The sequence below is a fragment of the Pan paniscus genome, chromosome 2, assembly GCF_029289425.2.
Source record: "Pan paniscus chromosome 2, NHGRI_mPanPan1-v2.0_pri, whole genome shotgun sequence".
In the NCBI taxonomy this organism is placed as follows: domain Eukaryota; kingdom Metazoa; phylum Chordata; class Mammalia; order Primates; family Hominidae; genus Pan; species Pan paniscus.
In genome coordinates, this window is record NC_085926.1 from 189132194 (window position 1) to 189148701 (window position 16508).

At 34.3% G+C, this 16508-nt stretch overlaps 1 protein-coding gene across 1 annotated transcript in view; it reads left to right on the plus strand.

The window, feature by feature from the left end:
* Positions 1–6196: 6196 nt before the first annotated feature.
* Positions 6197–16508, plus strand: part of OSTN (osteocrin) — a 69168-nt gene continuing 58856 nt past the window's right edge. Inside the window, exon 1 of the mRNA XM_003804462.6 lies at positions 6197–6402. The gene's annotated coding sequence lies outside the window, so the exon portion shown is untranslated. The remainder of the gene's footprint in view (positions 6403–16508) is intronic.

Below are 16508 nucleotides of genomic sequence, written 5' to 3' on the forward strand. Positions count from 1 at the left end.
GAACTGTAACACTCACCGCAAGGGTCGGCGGCTTCATTCTTGAAGTCAGCGAGACCAAGAACCCACCAGAAGGAACCAATTCCAGACACACTATCATCTCCTACCAGGCCCCTCTGGGGATTACAATTCAACATGAGATTTGGGTGGGGACACAAAACTAAACCATATCATAGCAATAAATCCCTATATTAGAATACAAGAAATGTCTATAATCAGCAATTTAAGAATCTACCTTAAGAAAATAAAAACATATGAGAAAACTAAACCCAGATGAAACAAAAGGAAAGAAATAATACAAAGTAAAATCAACAAAATAAAATGATAAAAATAATATAGAAAATTAATTAAAGCAAATATTGATTTCTTGAATAAATAAATTTGATAAAATACTAGAATGATCAAGAAAAAAGCTTAAAGAAGAATACTGTATGTGTGACTATCATGTACTCATAATAATTAAAAGTAAATTTTAAAAAATACTGAATTAAGAATGAAATAGGGACATCACTTACAGATCCTATAGCTATCAGAAGGACAAAATAAAAATAGTATGAATACACTCTAATAATTAATGAAGTGGACATATTTAAAAGATACAAGCTATAAGAGTGCATTCAGAAAAAAAAATAGCTAAAGTGATTAGCCCTATATCTATTAAATCATTTAAAGTTTTAGCTAGAAACCTTTCTACAAAGACAACTAACGGCATAGATGGCTTCACTAGTGAATTCTCCAAATATTTAAGAAAGAAATAATGCAAACTCCACAAAAACTCTTCCAAAAAATAGATGAGGGTATAATTCTCTTCAATCATTTTACAAGATAAGCATAACCCTGATACTATACATGAGAGATGAACTTTCTAAAAACAAAAGGTCTATATCTCTTATGAATAAAGATTGTTAAAAAAATATTAGCACGTAAAATCAGCAATAAAGAAAACAGATAATATGTCATAATCAAGTGGAGTTTATCTCGGCAAAACAAAGTTATAATTCATTATATTAATATACAAAAAGCAAAACAATCTCAATAATTGAAAACAACTTTTTTAATTGACAAAATTGAATCTTCATTTATGACCCTCCTTCAAAAAAAAAAAACAACACCAACAACTTTCAGGAAACTAATAATAGGAGGAACCATCATCAACCTGAAAAAAGACATCTACAAAAACCCTACTGTTATTATTATTAATGGTGAAAGAATTAATTTCTCCCCTCAACACCACCAATTGATAAGGAGCAAGGCAAGGATGTTCATTCATTCCACATCTATTCCATATTGCACTGGAGGAACTGGCTGAGCCAATAGAGAATAAAAACCAGTAAGAGACATACAGATTGAAAAGGGAGATATAAACACTTTCTATTTCCAAACAAGATGATTTTTTACACATGTATAATCTAAAGAAACTTACTAAAATAAAAGGTAAGTTTACCAAGATCACAGAATAAAAGATCAATATATAATAATCAGTCATATTTTATATACTAGGAGTGTCCATTCCAAAATTGGAATTTTAAAAATTATAATTTACAAGAGTATCAAAGCATGAAATAATTAATAATTAGGGAAAAGTTTAACAAAATATGTACAATTTTGTATGCTAAAAAGAAAAACATTAAGGGAAATTAAATATTTAAATAAAAGAGCAACATATTGGTCAGGTGTGGTGGCTCACACCTGTAATCCCAGCACTTTGGGAGGCTGAGGGCAGGCAGATCACTTGCGGTCAAGAGTTCAAGATCAGCCTGGCCAACATGGCAAAACCCCATCTCCATTTAAAGTATAAAAATTAGCTGGGAGTAGTGGTGTGGGCCTGTCGTCCCAGCTACTTGGGAGGCTGAGGCAGGAGAATTTCTTGAACCTGCGAGGCAGAGCTGCACTCCAGCCTGGCAGACAGAGTGAGACTCCATCTCAAAAAAAAAAAAAAAGCAATATATTATGTTTATGAATAGGATGACTGAATACTGATAAGACGTCAATTCTCCCCAAGTTTATCTATAAGTTCAATGAGATCCCAATCAAAATCCTAGCAGATTCTTTTTTTTCAAATTGATAGGCTGATCATAAACTTTATATGGAAATGAAAGGGCTTAAAATAGCCAAATGAATTTTGAAAATATTCTAGAAGAAAATGTAAGAGAAATTTTTTTGCAAACTTGAGTGAGGGAATTATTTCTTAAGGCACAAAAACATGACCCATTAAAAAGGGGCTAATAAATAGAATTTCATTAAAGTTAAAAATGCCTGCTCTGTGAAATAAACTGTCATAAAAATGAAAAAAAAAATCTAGAGTAAGAAACAAATCACAAAACACAAACCTTATAAAAATCTTGTATCCAGAATATATAAAGAAATCTCCCAACTCAATATTTTAAAACATTTGAACAGAGGCTACCAAAGAAGATATATAAGTACATGGCAAGATTCTCAACATCATTACTTATTAGGGAAATACAAATTAAAATACAATGACATGTTTTACCCCTATACAATTTTTTGAATGACTTAATTTTTTTAATGGCAATATCAAATGCTCACCTGCATGCTGAGCAAATAGAACTCTCCTACATTGCTGGTGGGAAGGCAAAATGTTAGAACCATTTGGAAATCGGCTTAGCTATTTCCTATTAAGTTAAACATATGCTTACCACATGATATAGGAATCCCATGTCTATGTATATGCTCAGGTGAAATGAAAACATGTATTCACTCAAAGAACTCTACATTAATGTTCATGGTTGCTTTATTCACATTTGTTCAAAACAGGAAACAACCCACATTTTCACCAACTGGTGAATGAATAAGCAAATTATAGTACATTCATCCAATAGAACAGTCATCCTTTTAAATATGCTTTTACATGGCCAGGCATGGTGGCTCACACCTTTAATCCCAGCACTTTGGGATGCCGAGGCAGATGGATCACTTGAGATCCGGGGTTCAAGACCAGTCTGGCCAACAGGGTGAAATCTCATCTCTACCACAAATACAAAAAAAAAAAAAAAAAAAAAAAGCAGGGTTGTGGTGGTGCACGCCTCAGACCCAGCTACTCAGGAGGCTGAGGCAGGAGAATCTCTTCAACCCGGGAGCTGAACTGAGGTCACGCCACTGTACTTCAGCCTGGGTGACAGAGGAAGACTCTGTCTCAAAACAAAAACAAAAACAAACAAAACAAACAAAAAACAATACTCATACCTTTAACAACATGGATAAGACTCAAAAACATGCTGGGCGTGGTGGCTCACACGTGTAATCCCAGCACTTTGGGAGGCTGAAGCGGGTGGATTGCCTGAGCTCGAGAGTTCGAGACCAGCCTGGCCAACATGGCAAAACCCCATCTCTACTAAAAATACAAAAAATTAGCTTGGCGTGGTGGTGGGCGCCTGTAGTCCCGGCTACTTGGGAGGCTGAGGTAGGAGAATCACTTAAACTCGGGAGGCGGAGGTTGCAATGAGCCGATATCATGCCACTGCACTCCAGCCTGGGTGACAGAGTGAGACTCCGTCTCAAAAAAAAAAAAAGACTCAAAAACATTATTCTAAGGGAAATAGATCCCAAATGCTACATACTATATGTTTTATTCCTACAGCTTCTAGGAAAGACACAAAAAGGGACAGAAATCAAATCAGTGATTGCCAGGACCTAGGGGTGGGGTAAGGGATTGACTGCAAAGAAGCATTTAGGAAATTTGGGGAATAATAGAAATGTTTTGTATCTTGATTGTAGTTGAAGATACATAGCATCTGCATTTGTCAAAACTCGTCAAACTGTACAGTTTAAAAGAGTAAATGTTGTGTATGTAAATTTTACCTCAACAAACCTGACTTGAAAAAACAGCAGGAAATATTAGACAACAATGTGAATAACAGTGGCATTTGCAGTCATGTTGGTCTTTACAAAGGACCCAATTTGTGTTTGTCGGAGCACAGTTTTGAGGTTAAATGATGTACTGGCTCCCTTTTATCTCCCCTCTTTCAATCTCTTTTCCAATTTGGTTTCACCAAAGGGAAACACCACAGGAGACTGAAGAATAGAAGTAGAGTGAAGTCTGGTGCTTATTTCATAGGTTCTATGCCCTCTGGTTTGCTCTTGACTTGCCATGTCCTTTTGTGAAATGTCACACTTCTGCCAGACAATTTTCTCTACTCAGGATCCCTTTGTCTCTGCGTCCCTGTAACTATCCTTGACTCTTCAGGACTAGGGTTTACTATACCACATGATCCCTTCTGGTTCTTCTACACGATGTTCACATCACATTCTCTTCAAATTACTCAATTTGAATGTGCCATCTCTTTTCTGCCAGATTCTGACAGATACAGATAGTAAGGTTCAACCCTTTGTCTTGTCACTTCTAAGCTAAGAAGATTTGGGCCACCCATTTTACAGATTTGAGCTTTAGTTTTCTATTCATTATATTTGAAAAAGTATACTTCCTTGGCAAGGTTGTTATGGGAATTAAATCATGACATGCTAGCTGAAAAAGTTTTCATTAATATTTTCTCCCTTTCTCATCTTAGACTCTCCCCATCCAACACTGAATATTTATTCTCTTTATCTTTTTATTTCTTTGCATGTTCCCATTTTTCCTCTCTCTTTTGAAGGTAATGGAATTTTTCTATCATGTGTAAATGCATAAGTAAATCATATAGAGGTGTATAATATACAGAAGGCTGTAAAAATGGCTTAAATGTACCATGGATGTTCCTGGAATAAACTGTTGCTATTTCAACTGCTGCAGAACAGTTAAGTCAAACTTTTGAATTAGGTCAACAAAATCCACAAATAGGGAGGAATCTTTGGACTGTCTAAGCAGGGACAGATCTGGAATAAATCAGCCACAGATATCACTTGTCGGCATGCTAAGAGAGGCATTTCAAATAAGGGTAGAAGGTATGTCAATAATATTGGCTTCTGGTAGCATTATGATGCATCCATTAATTCTATATTGAGAGTTTTCCATCATGTGGATTCAAACTAACATAATTGTTTTATGGCAGTAATGTCTAAACAAGGGTCCACAATTAGGCTGTATTTTTATCTTGATTTGTGAACTGTCTCTGCCAACTACTCAAATTTCAAGCTTGTTGAGACATATGTTATCCCTGGAAACCCGTCATAAAAATGAAGCATTTTACTGTCCCACTAATTCTGTGTGCTCTGGTCAGTTTCCCCATCTAGATCCAAATTAACCATGTAATTGTTCTTATACTAGTGACTAGTATTTTAAATGGCATTTTTAGGGAAACCAAAAAGAATAAATTTATTGCTTTTTGTGCAAAAATATAATCTGGTTTGGATTCTCTTTTCTAGCTTTTAAAGTAGTGAGATAGAATGCAGTCGTGGGAAAAGAACTGGATATGGAATTAGGAAGATCTGCATTTGAAATGCAGCTCTGCGACTACTTCTTAGCTGTGTGATCTCATAAAGTCACTTAATTTATCTGAGCCTTGGCCTCTTTACCTGTCAGATGGGGACCCTCTGGTGAATCAAATGAGCCATTAACGATCTAATAACATAACATGTTACCTTTATAACTTAATAATTCATTTAAAAAATAATTTGTGTATGTAAGGATGCAAATATAATTAGTAGGAGATAAGAATGAAAGAAAACCTTCAGCCAAAGGCGGAAATATTTTGGTTAAAAAGAAATCAAAGTACTGAAGAACAAGAGCAAGATAAAAATGATTACAACGTCTTCATTTATAGCTCACATGTCACAGCTCAGTATTTATAGGTTTGTTAGTGACAGCCTTCCCAGTATAGCAATGTTAATTACGAAGTAGCTGTCATTGTGTTTCACTGACACAGCACTGTGCACCTGACGGAGGCTGCAAGTACTCATTATTTCCATAGCTGATCATTTAAAGGTCCAAAAATTACACCAATAAATCAGTTTGTGTCTGATTACAATCTCTCTATATCGCACTTTGAAATTCCCTGGTGACTTTTTAACAAATCTTAGTGCATTTTATTTCCCAAATATGATTTGTAATAATCAGAGCTTGACTAAAACCTCAGGAAGAGGTGATGGGTGTGAAGCTGAACACAATACTAAATCTATATTTAAATTTTCCAGAGCCTATACTTCCATCGTTATTTAAATGCCATGATCAAAGCAATAGATAGACTAAATATGGAGGGAAAGGAGGGAGAGAGAAACTGAAGAAGGAAGGGAGAGGGAGGGAGAGAAAGAGATCGAAGAGAGGCTTGGGAAAATGTTCAGTGGAAAATCTGTAGAAATGATGTAAGAGAAAGCAAAGGCAGGGATTGGAGTAAGGGGTGTATAACTGAGACTATAAAAACTCAGAGAGAAAACTCACCACCAGGGCTGAGTTTTGGAGAAACTGCAGAGACAGTACTCTAAAGTTAGAATCTCCTGATCTTTCACAAGGTAAGTTATATGTAAAAATTGATAAAAGATTTAATGCTTTTTTCTTTTAACTATTATTTTTACTTTCACAGACTCTTTAAATGTTTTGATTATATCTTGATTTTGTTAAAATTAGAGTGGTAATATTTCCCTCTCTAAAATGAGTAGAAAATCAAAGATATTTTTGTAATGCAAACTTAAGGTAGAACTAATTGCTTATTCAGAGATTTCATATTTATAAGATTGCTTTTCTCTTCCATTTCAAAACAAACAGAAAGTGAATGCAAAATAATAATTCTATACATATATATATGTTATTAGCGTTATTTTGCTTTCCTCAAAATTGTGTAATATTAGAAAAATGTTTAATATAAAAGAGTGGTCTAAACAACCTAGGTAAAAAAGAAAGGTTTTTTCCTCTTTATTTCTATCAAAACTGGAGCTTAAGAAACATCCCTAAACTAATGAAATTCTATCTCTTATGTTCTTAAAACCTAATGCATCTTCTGTTTTTCTCCTTATATGTCAAATATGCAAATATGATATTAATAACATAGTTGGAGTAGACTTAGAGTATGCCTGTTCTTCAGTATTTGTAGTGCTCTTGCTATTCAACGATTGAATTGAGAGTTAATCTGAAACATACATTTGAGTTCTGTTGGAGAAGAAATTTAAAATTTTATTTCAGGTTTAGTGTGCACTCAATGAATTCAGTTCTAACAATTCAAATGTTGTTTCTTTGAATAACAGACTCTATAGGTTTAGGAATGTGATTATTATTTGTTTATGAGTTTTCCTTCTAAAAATTTAACATTTTTGAGAATGAATTATGGTGATTTTAATGCCTATATAAGTTATAGAATTGATAGTGTTATACCAAAAACACGAGGGACATTCTGTGTTTTCTCTTACTTTGGTACTACTCTTCAGCACGCTTACAGAACTTTTCTAAGCAGCACTTTCTGTAGATAACAGTTCAGGTCTCCTTCATGTAAGTGAATTTTACTATGGCTTCATTCAAAAATTATTCAGAGTGTTTAAGGTTGACATTTGCTTTCTCCCCCTTATTTCTCAGGATTTTTAACTGATTCTTATATACTGAATAATGAGCAGTAGAGAAGCAGATATCTTCAGTCGATTGGGCACGGGAACCTCAGGGCTATAATTTTAACTTCTTTTACAAATACTCTCAATGATTTGAACATTTGATTAATAAAATTAGATTAATTGAACTTGTCTCAAAAATAAAGAACTCGAAGTAAGAAATCCTAATATATCATTCTAGCTCTGCTATAATCCACCTATACAACTGCAGGCAAGCCTTAAGCACGAATTAAGGCTTGTTAATATTGTATTTTGTCCTTGTGAAAAGGACAAAAAAAAATAGAAGTGCTAGGGATACTGAGTATAAAAATATTTGAGGAAGCCCCCATGTCAGTCAATTTTCCCTATATTAGAGAATAAAACCTCAGTATCACAGAAGTTTAGGACTAATCTTTAGAGCTAATTAAACTGCTTTGCCAATATTTCATTTACTATGACTGTTACCTACCAGACAACTTTTGCTTAGATTCAATAGTTCAGTCAGAGAAATACAAGCTTTGGAGGCAGAAAACTAGACTTCTAATTCTAGTTCTGACTTCGACAGCTTTATGGACAAACCATTCAGCTTCCCTGAAGCTTTATTCTCCTCCCCTCAGGAGCTTGTGGGGATACAATAAGTAAGCTACAACAAGGTGCTAACTCTGGGTATCTCTCTTAAATGAACCAACTCTCCAAATGGCTTAAGATCTCTCAGATTAAAGCCTTTATTTTTATTTATTTATTTATTTATTTATTTAGCTAGCTAGCTCTCTCTTCTTTCTCTTTCTTCAATAAGTGTCACGGTACATCCCTGGAGCAGTGACGCCTTCTTCCTTATTGCCACTCCATCAGCTCAGACCTTAATACAAACCATCTCCTCCCTCCAGTAACAATGCCTCTGCCACCACCTTCTGCTCTGTCTTCCTCTTCAACAATTTCTATATTATTATCTTCTTTCCCCTCCTTTGAGCAGGTTCATTCTCTCTGAGCCTCACTTTCTCCATCTATTAATTGTGGGTATTAAATTTGACAATTTTTAATGATTGCTTCCTCTGTTTCTAAAATTCTATATTCCCATGGTACCTAAGGCTATAAATATGTGAAAATTCCACTTTTAAAATATTATATAAAATGGTATTAAAAGTTCACTTTAGGTGGCACAATTAGAGCTAGAAGAATAATGATGCCTTCAGTACAGCTGAGCTTTCTTTTGTTTCTTTCCCAGGATTACATTTTTTATACTTGGAAGCAATTTTTATAGAAATATTATGACTCAAAATAATGATAATGCACCAAATGTTAGAGTGATTTCTATTTATAACTCTCTATAGTGAAATTTTCTTCTCCCATTCAATATTATTTTTCTTACTATATTTTATTTTCTATCACTCTGCCATAATTCTAGATTTTGAGGAATAATTTTGTTCGTTAAAATGAAGGATAAAAATATTTTTTCATAAAAATTAAAAAGTAGTAAAAACATTTTGAAAAGTTGCCATATTTCAAAGGCAATATCAGGATAATGATAACTGTTATTTATTGAGTAACTAATTTATGCCTGCTGATTTACCCAGATTCCTTCTGATCTTCATACTAAGCCTACAAATTAGGTCTTTGCCCTATTTTTCTGAAGGAGAAGTTAAAACAAAAAGGCTAAATGACATGCCTAATCAGGATTCAGATCCACGTCTATGTAACTTAAGAGTCAACCTATTTCTACTAATTCACTTTGTTGTATTACAAAGTGTACATACAATACTAGGAGTTAGGAGACCAGATTTCTAAAGTAACTCAGCTTGTCTCAGTTCACAGATTTTTAAAAAATAGAATTATAATGTTTTCTATATAGGTCTAACATGACTTGTAAGGATGACAGGAGATTAATTTCAAGATAGTAAAACACTATGCAAATGTTATTTTTTAAAAAGTTTATGTATGACAATTCTATTTGAAGAAAGTGGAAGCATCCCAGAAAGGGTCTGCTCTTGCAGAAGGAAATCCCTAGACAGGACAAGCGGTTGAGGAGTTTCCACCTGAACCAGGCTGTGAGCAACAGGAAGACAGAGAAAGTATCTTCTTTACTTTTATATCCCCAGTATCTGACATGCAGTGTATGCCTAATAAATGCATCCTGTTTTTGAGTAGTATAAAATTTATATTTTTGCCCCTTTGTTTAATGTTAGAGATACTTTTCCATTTATTATGTTGGCTAGCTTAATGTAATTATGATGTAAGATTTTGATCAAATATTTTATATAAGTACAAAGTGGGGTAAACAGTGAAGGGGGTCGTGATATTCCACATTAACTTCAGATTTAAATATGCTATAGTTAACTTAATTTATCCAATTTTACCCTCTGCAAGCCTTTTAATGCTGCGTAAAAAGTTGCCTATGTATAGAACGGCCAGCCGATATGTGCAACTCTATTAGCTTTTCCCTATGTACAGTTTTAAAGCTATTTTCCCTTTAGTGAGCATTAGAATTAAACAACAAATTTCCTTAACAGAATTGCCTACAATTATACACTAATGTTATTTTCTATTTTTAAGTAACATAGTTTTATATCAAGAAATATTTAGTTATTTGGGGATTTAGGTACAGATTAATGTATGAAAAGGAGAAATCCTAAAGTTTAGAGGAATGATTCTTGGAGGTTAGTGATGCATGTAACTTTCATTAGAATGAGAATCTGTGATGTTAAATACTAATGGATGTATCAGGATTCCAGCATGAACTTCATCACATTTTACTGTAGCTGTAGAAACATAGGCTAATCTCTTATCTTCCCTCTACCTTGGTTTTCATATCAAGAAAGCTGGGATATTAGTATCTGCCCCGCATTCCTGTTTACCTTCCACATAAGGCTGCTCCATGCATTCATTCAACACACACATTTGACCCTGTGCCAGGCATTCTGTGAGGTGCTGAGATGCAATGGTGAACATGACATGGTCTCTGCCCTAAACGAGTTTATAACAACTAAACTCTTTGTTAAACATCCAGATCTGGGGGTTTAAAATAATAATGGAATCTTTCTTTAAAGTGGCATTGTAGGTTTCTGGCTTCTTAATTTTTGCAAGAAAGAGATTAGTAGCATTAATCACAAATCCAAATAGAGGAAAAAAACAGACAGAGATAGTTAAAAATAAAATTTTAAGATTTTGGAAGGCAAAGTATCTAAAAAAGAGTGAAAATGGTGCCAAATAGAATAAAATCAGTTAACACATGTTCTAGTAATTTATCATTCTTCCTAATTTGTTGCCTTCAGGGACAGTCATTTTAAAATGTAGGTATCTGCCACATTAATAACACTGCATCCATAAAAATATTACTTTATAAAAAATTTGGGAGATAGAAAAGGGTTTTACACTTATACAAATAGGTTATACTCAAAAGAGCATGAAATTGGGAGTCTGAAAATGAAAGTTGTCGTTCTGGCTCTTCTAACTGGCTTTGTGACTTTGGAAAATTTGCTACTGCCAATTGAAGAGCACTGAGAAATGGGAAGAACACATTCCTGATATTTTATTTATTTATTTATTTTGAGATGGAGTTTCGCTCTTGTTGGCCAAGCTGGAGTGCAATGGCGCAATCTCGGCTCACTGCAACCTCCGCCTCCTGGGTTCAAGCGATTCTCCTGCCTCAGCCTCCAGAGTGGCTGGGATTACAGGCACCTGCTGCCACGCCTGGCTAATTTTTTGTATTTGTAGTAGAAACGGGGTTTCACCGTGTTAGCCAGGCTAGTCTCAAACTCCTGACCTCAGGTGATCTGCCCACCTCGGCATCCCAAAGTGCTGGGATCACAGGCGTGAGCCACCGTGCCCAGCTGATATTTTAATTTTTTTTTTAACGGGAAATGTTAAATTTCTCAATGTCAGCTTGCTCCTGTTTTTCAGGAATCCAAAACACAAAGTAAATTCCCATTACACAATTTATTAAAAATAGCAAATTTCAGAAGGAAATGTTTAAATAAATGGCTATGCACCACGAGTATTTCTCAAATGTATTTTTTATGAGGATAATATAGATGATATATGTGACAGTGACGGAAGCTACAAGCCACTAGCAATTTTCAATTGCTCTTGGGTGAAAATCCTCAATGATTTTAAATCTCAAATTTGAGTTTATGATGATCCCAAACTTCTTACCCATTTCTAAGCTTCTAAGTGACACAGCCACACTCAGTTATCTGGTTTGTGAGGCAAAATTCATCAGAGACTGGAATCGCAGTTTCAATAAAAAAAGAGACCGCAATGGCTGGAGGTCCCAATCTTTGCTTTCCAGCAGGTAAGTCTCTCAATCACCTGGGTGCTTCCCTAATCAAAGAAAGCTAGAAAAACCTTCTTTAAAACTTTGTTCAAATATTGTTACTTATTGAAGTATCGAGATTACCTATATAATGACAAACTATAATTTATCCTTTTGGTTTTTTCAATATAAATTTTGCAGATTGTCCCTATGAATGGCTCTAAGTTCCCTAAGTGACTGTTGGGTGTAAATTTTGTGTTCGTAGAAAAAATTTGGCTTCAAACATCTGCCTTCAGCTTCATAACAATCACTTCAAAACAATTTTTTAAATTATGTTTTAAAACATAATATTTTCAAATTATCTTATAGGTTACAAAGTGTTTCTACATACTATTTTAGTTTCCATTGTAAAGTTTTTAGTTATAATAAAATACAAATTAAAATGGTGTAGTTTTCTCACAGATAAATTTATATCCTCATATATTTTTAGGAAACAATATTAAATATAAACTTAAAAGGCTTATTTCTTTATTTGAACTCTAAGCCAATTCCATAATTTGTGCTGTTTGTAAATTAAGATTAACTAAAGTTAAATAACTTACATTTTGTGAAGAAAATCAGTTTCATTAGACAGTTTTGAATATTTAAGAGTCTTGTTCAAGATCATTAGCCCATTAAGGAGCACAGCTAAATCTCTTATTCCTGTCCTTCAAGTCTGAGCCTGAGTTTTTCCCCAGCATAATGCTGAATATCTGTATATTGTCTGAAAGAGTTTTGAATTTTTTTTGAATATTTATTCTTTCATTGACAGAGAATTTTTGGAGTCACGTCAGGTAAAAAAAAAAAAAAAATATATATATATATATATATATATGTATATAAAACCTTCACTAATATCCCACACATTTGTGATGCTGGTGGAGGTTGTAGAGATCTGAAAATTCTTATTATCAAAAATTCATATTTTGTCTTCACCAATTTTACATCTACTAAAATTAAGATCATGATTACTGAGAAAATATTCAAATGATTATTTTGTCTTGACAGACTGTTAATTCAAAATGCAGGAGAGTAGTACTCAATTATTTTTAAATTATTAATATTATTTATGTTACTTGCAACATTTCTATCTGATAACCAAGTTAAATATCATACAAGTCTTTCTTTCTCTCAGCTTAAAAGAGAGGATATAACTGCATTCTATGGCATCTGGAACCTCAGTTCTAACAATTTTTGTTTTGAAAGGGTAGGGAAATGAGCATACTGACTTATACATGATAGGAAAAAAAAGAGAAGTAAGAAAAAAATCCTAAGTAAGGCCTGGCACAGTGGCTCATGCCTGCAATCTCAGCACTTTGGGAGGCTGAGGCAAGTGGATCACCTGAAGTCAGGAGTTCGAGAACAGCCTGGCCAACATGGCGAAACCCTGTCTCTAGTAAAAATACAAAACTTAGCCAGACACGGTGGCAGGGCCTGTAATCCCAGCTACTCAGGAGGCTGAGGCAGGAGAATCTCGCTGGAACCTGGGAAGCGGAGGTTGCAGTGAGCCAAGATCGTGCCACTGCACTCCAGCCTGGGCAACAAGAGCAAAACTCCATCTCAAAAAAAAAAAAAAAAAAAATCCTAAGTAAACATTTTAAAATAAATATATTACCATATGTCATCAATTTTGCCTCACATTTAACATCTCTGAAATTGGAATTAGTCTTACATTTGATAAGCATATCAATTTAATTGGTAGCATTGTTTTTTCTTAACATGTTCTTAAAAATGGAATGTCTTACCATAAATGACATCCCAAAATCAAAGATTTGGAGATTCTTTCTTTTCAGCTAGAAATACCTAATTTTAAAAATACTGAAAGTGAAAGAGGAAAATATTTCTGTCACAGCCTAGATGCAATTTTTTGCATAAACTTTGGCTGATTTGAGGAACTCATCCAGTCAGTTTTCCTAGCTAAATCTGCACTATTCTCATTACCTACATGTTAAGTGTCTGCACTTTTACCAGAAAATAGCCAGCTTCACCAGTGAGCTTTAAAAGCCAGAAGCAACATTAGAGGTCAGTTAGACCATCTCCATTTTAGTTGGTCTGTAAAGGAAAGTGTTTGCCCAACATCACATCACTAAATAGCAACAGAGGCAATGAAGAGCCTGAGTCTCACGACTCTTGCATCAGGTCTTTTTTCCATTACAGAGAGCTATGCAGACTTTGTGTTAAGCACTGTCCCTTTTAGGCCTTTTTCTAAGATAAAAAAATTATTGTCACTCTGTCATTTATTATTCCTGAGTGTTTATAACTTAATGGAGTGGGTAAAGGGTAACTTGAAGAACATATTATGTTTTACAGACTTACTTATGAGCCAAGCTGACTCACGACTTGCCTGGAAGAACACCATTATTTCAATGGGAGAAGATTTTAGGCGGTGTTGTCGGCAGGCACGCATGGTCATTTCATGGTGTCAGAACTAAGGCCCCTTTATAAAATATCCTGCTAAATCTCTTAAATGTATGTGCTCTGTCGCGGTGAGAAGAGAAAGTAAAGAAAATGTAGCCGTTGAATTAGTTTGTAAATCCTTTAATTAAGTCCTTTATTTTAAATTTTTGTTCAAAGGAGACTGGAGTCTATTTTGAGTATTTCCAATCACGGTATTAGGGTAAATAATTTAAAATTCCTAGACAATATCAAGATTTACTCACAAACCTAGTACCTTTGTGAATTTCTAATTGTTGGATCAACTATCCATAAGCCAGATGTTAATCATAAATTTGCAGGTTGAAGAGAAATGTCCTTTACACCTGAGTTGTTTTTTTTTTTTTTGGTCAACACCAGACTTCACATGCAGATAGTTTAAAAGTCTTATTGATTAATAGGTGCATGAGATCAGATACTGGCTTACATTGCTTCTCTTTTTCAGCCTAACCATCTCTAACATTTATACATCTCATAGAAGTTTGCTCTTTCTTTTGTAGATAAATGATTTTCAATCTCTTTTTTTCTACCCCAGCCCACTTGAGAGACTTTTTTCACAATAAAAATAGCTCATTGCAACACTGATTCCTATAATAAAAACATCTTTCTTCATCTTAACAGGCTTCTTATTAAACTCTGGTTTAAATATAATTAAGCCAGTTTTTCTTTATTGCTGGAATTTCAGAGCCTTTAATGTGAATTGGAACTCTAACACCTCTTTAAAAATATACAATATACCCTAAACATAAATGACAAAATTTTATACCTCCTGACAAAACTTTATACCTCCTGACAAAACTTTATACCTCACTGCGTTATTCCATATACCATCATTCTAGCCAGTTTGAAAGATCCTGTCAGGGTATAATCAATTCTTACATGTGGAAAGTCCTTAAAATAAAGCATAAGATGTTATACAACATAAGACATTTGTTTATTCAGCAGAATTATTTAAAACGTCAAAACACATAATAGTCCAATTGTCTAAAAAATGAACGTACACAGATAATCTTCTTATACGGCGGATTCCATGGTCGCTGTTTCTTTTGAAACTCCACACTATCCAGAGAAATATTACTCAAAAATTACTTTTAAATAATGATGTGCTAAAAAAATGCAAACACCTTTACTTTGGTGCATTCACGCAGTCAATGAACACCCTTTCGTTGAACTTTCTGTGATCTAGAGTATACATGGTGCCTAAGAGATTTTAAATCATGGGCTATATTTATCCACTATCAACAAAAATAGGAAAATGGGGCTGAACTTAGACTTTTCCTTTCCTCCCTATAATTTCCTCCGTTTCTAATTTTGTAGCAATCAAGTTTCAACTAGTTAATCAAATGTCTTTTGTATGGCAGGTGCCAGGGTGTTTGTTTTCATTAGTGTACCAAATGCCATATTTAGGAACTCGGCCTTTTGGTTAACTGGCTACAAGCATGGCTTTAAACCATTAAATGTGTGTATTTAAACTCAGCATTTATTTTTACATCTCCTTATCCAAATAATCAGGATGTGGTTATCTGTAAGATGATACATCATGATTTTTTCCTATATACACCCAAGCACAAAAATATATACCTCAGACATAATCATCAATATTGTAAACACTCATCATCCTGTACCATTTATAAGATTACAGAGATGAGGAGAAACCTGGTTAGTGAAATGTACATAAAAATAGTTAAAGGAAATCCACGTGGAAAGACATATAAATTTGGGCAATTTTCACATTTGAAACCTATTTTTATGATAAAAAGCAAGAAAGGAAAACATAAAGAATTGTAGTTTGTCTTTGATTAAATGGGACAACAATTTCTTTTAAAAAGATATATCAGGCCAGACGTGGTGGCTCACGCCTATAATCCCAGCACTTTGGGAGTCTGAGGCAGGTGGATCACCTGAGGTCAGGAGTTCGAGAGCAGCCTGGTCAACATAGACAAACTCTGTCTCTACCAAAAATACAAAAAATCAGCTGGGTGTGGTGGTGGGCACCTGTAATCCCAGCTACTCAGGAGGCTGAGGCAGGAGAATCGCTTAAACCTGGGAGGCAGAGGTTGCAGTGAGCTGAGATTGCACCACAGCGCTCCAGCCTGAGCAACATAGTGAAACTCCATCACAAAAATAAATAAATAAAGAAGATATATCGGAAATATGAAATCATTTTAAAAATACAGTTATGTTCTTAGTACATCCTCCTTTATGTAAAGTCAAAGAGACATCAGCAAAATCAGGAGAAAAAGAATACAATTAAGTGGCTGGCTTCCTAAAGTAATCACTAATACAGGTTTTGGTTGGTATTTGCATCAGATAACCATTGCAT